The sequence below is a fragment of the Chinchilla lanigera genome, unplaced genomic scaffold, assembly GCF_000276665.1.
Source record: "Chinchilla lanigera isolate Chin_1 unplaced genomic scaffold, ChiLan1.0 scaffold00108, whole genome shotgun sequence".
Taxonomy (NCBI): domain Eukaryota; kingdom Metazoa; phylum Chordata; class Mammalia; order Rodentia; family Chinchillidae; genus Chinchilla; species Chinchilla lanigera.
This window is the reverse complement of record NW_004955509.1, coordinates 6,400,629-6,404,076: the sequence shown is the minus strand read 5'-3', so window position 1 is coordinate 6,404,076 and position 3,448 is coordinate 6,400,629. Positions and strand designations below refer to the sequence as shown.

At 37.7% G+C, this 3,448-nt stretch overlaps 1 pseudogene; it reads right to left on the bottom strand.

Moving 5' to 3' along the window:
• Nucleotides 1–1,005: 1,005 nt before the first annotated feature.
• Nucleotides 1,006–2,237, bottom strand: LOC102024147 (annotated as a pseudogene).
• Nucleotides 2,238–3,448: the final 1,211 nt, after the last annotated feature.

The following is a 3,448-nucleotide window of genomic DNA, read 5'->3' as shown; positions in this document are numbered from 1 at the left end:
ACAGAAAAAAAAGAATGAAACTTCATAATTTCTTTTTGGAAGTTATTTCACTCGCTCTTATTTAATCTCTCTGCTTTGGTCTCTCACAATATGAGCCCATCCCTTTAGATAGGATACCAAGGAAATAAAAACGCTCCCCTGCTTTTGATGCCTGCTACTAATTTTCTGGAAAATAAACTCCAAACTTTTTCACATGGCATTTGAGACTCCTACCCATTTTTTTCTAACCTGTTTATTCAGTCCTCATTCCATGCACACTGTTCTGTCTCTAGGACACAGTATAAACTTCCAGAGTTTCATTTTTGGGTTCATGATTTTCCTTTTCTGTTAGGGTTGTTCTTCATTTGTCAAAAATACTGCATACGTAGGGCCCATGTGTCATTTTTGCTATAATACCTTTGCTGTCCTGCATCTTGGGTAAAATTAACCCTTCTTCCTCTGTAATATTTTTCTGCTATTAAAATTAAATTCTACTTATAGGTTTTATCCCCTGTAGTGCATCAAACTCAACTGAAAAAATCTTATTCATTTTGATTCATTTATGGTTAACATAACACCTGACAAATACAGAGACTCCAGTAAATATTCAATAGACCTATTCTTTATTTATGTAATCATAGATCAACATTTAAGTACCATCCTCACCTACAAAACATCATACTGGGTTTTAGTCAGTTATCATTAGAATAAACAAAAGGTTTTGGATTTAGTAATGGTAGTGAAAATATACTCTAAAGATGAAGTGTTCACACCTTCTGAGGTTAGACCTTTTTATAGTGTTATCTGAACATTTTTAAAAGAATTCTTAGCATGGAACTTTCTAGATAAAGCTTAGAATGATTTTCCTATTTGATTAAGAAAGAATATACAAATACACAAAAAAAAACAAAAAAAATGATGTGTCTATTGTAATCCTCTATGTTTTACATAAATCAGTTAATTTCTCTCTTACCATCAGTTTGGAGGGAGAACGAAAACAGATATGTAAAAATCCAGTCAAGTATCTCAATCTCTAACTGATATGAAGCCAATCTGTGTATCAAGGTTAAGGCCATGTCTGATGTTAGAGAAATACCTGTCAGGACAGCAGGATGTATAGAGCTTGAGATCTTGGTTCCAGTTTTGAATGTACTCTGGAAGAATTCCTCCGTGTTCTGGAAGAATCCTGGTGGCTTTATAGATGTCAGTATATGGGCTGGGGATTTAGCTCAGCGGCAAAAGCGCCTGCCTGGCAAGCGCAAGGTCGTGAGTTTGGTTCCCGGTACCGGAGGGGAAAAAAAAAAAATAGATGTCAGTATAGAGATACGATGAGTCCAACAGTCATATGCAAGCAGAATGAAGATTATGAAATGCGTTTGCTGTTTCTCTGGGAAGCGTAAAACAGCAAAGGCCTACTGAAGGTCCCAGTACAACAATAATGTCTTCCAAACTACAGCCATATTCTGCTATAATAGCACTCACTGTAACCATAGCAACACCTAACAAAGTACCTTTGGAGCCATAGTAAGCAACCCGTATGCTTTTAACAAGATCTGTGCAATCTATAGGTATAGTTAAGACCAAGAGCTATTATTATGACTCATCTCTGATTTGAGGTTATTCCATCATAAAATTCAAGCTCCTCCTTTGTCATAGTCCACACTTCAATGTTATTTTTTGTTTTTTGTTTTTTTGTTTTTGGTTCTTCTCTGGTGCCGGGAGCCAAACTCACGACCTTGCGCTTGCCAGGCAGGCGCTTTTGCCACTGAGCTAAATCCCCAGCCCCCACACTTCAATGTTATTATAAGTCTTTACTGGGGAAAATTTCTCTGCATTAAACTCTGCAGTATTTGTCAACCTACACAAAGTCACTTGAACAACTGTCTTGGGATCACTATTTGGAACTACTGAAGAGACTGAGTGAACTAAAAGTTGATATATAAGATATCCCATCTGTTCTTGCAGGAAATATATGTATGAAAATGTCTGAGATCATAGGAGATGTAATAATAAAGTTCCATTCAGTGCTGGCAGACTTCTCAAATGTGTTTCTGCTTCATTCTGGATTTTTTTCTAGTTCAGGAGCTGTGATCATGTTCATTTCAGTGGACTGCTTTGAAACACCATTCCTCAGAATCACCTGTAAATCTTCAAATCAAAAAATGTAAACCGCACTAAAAAGTTGGTGAGTCAAACCTAATTAATGCCTTCTTGTGTACAGCTACAATCACCTTAATGCTGCTTAAAATTTTTTCCATCAAGTTTTTGTTTAGTAGTATACAAGGGGCAGCTGTGGTTGGAATACTAACAACCTCCAATTCCCTCAGGAGAGCTGATAATCTATTGCTTCTTTCCAGTTCACAATTATCATGTTCACCATCCCATTCATTACTGCAACATATGATGCAAAGTAACTCCACCTAGCCTGCATGGTGGTATCACATAGCATTCCGATGTGTTCAGCAATGTCTAATGGCAGTTTTCCTGATAGTTCACTTTCAAACCGAAGAAATCAAATCAAAACTGCTTCTTCTACACTCCAATACTTTACAAAGTTCTTCAAAGAAGACTTTTGCACCAAATAAATAATCTCACTGCAGCTGCACTACTGCCCTTACCAGCCTCTGAGATTGGCTGTGGAAACTCTACTGAGGCCTAAGGGCACTGGGGCCGCGCGGAGTGGCAACTCGGAATTCCTGCAATGAAACCTGCTCAGCTGGACGCTGGCTCAGCTGAATGCTTCCTCAGCAATTCTGGTTTGGGAACACCCTATCTTTCCTTTTTCCTTTTTCCTTTTTTTTTTGATCCTTTTTAAGTTCTTTATTCAGCGTTTCATTGTTTTGTTTTGTTTTGGTACCAGGAATTGAACTCAGGACCTTGGGCTTCCCAGGCAGGTGCTTATACCACTGAGCTATATCGCTTGCCCCTATTCAGCATTTCATGAATAGGTAGATATCATTTACCTATTTGGTTAAATTTACTCCTAAGTGTCTTAATTTTTGTAACTATAGCAAATGGAGTTGCTTTCAGAATTTCTGTTTCAGATAATTAATTATTGGCCAGGCGTGGTGGTGCACGCCTGTAATCCCAGTACTCAGGAGGCTGAGGCAGGAGGATCATTGCAAGTTCGAGACCAACCTGGACTACAAAGTGAGCTCAAGGCCAGCCTGAACTGCATAGTGAGACCCTGTCTCAAAAAGACAGAAAAAAGATAATTAATTATTGGCATATACCCTCTGTGATCTTCAAGCACACAAGTCTATATTCTTGTTTGTATTTGCTTAAAAAGGAGTCTAGTATTTGTGGCAAATTAGGGGTTTTGGAACTCTCCTAACATCTTCTGTAGCCATTTACAGAAAACAGAGAAATATTTTCCACCAAAGAATTCTATGATTATTTAATACATAGATGATTTACTGGTAGCCTCAGAAACTAAAGAGCAATGCAAATCTGATAATTTCACTTTGTT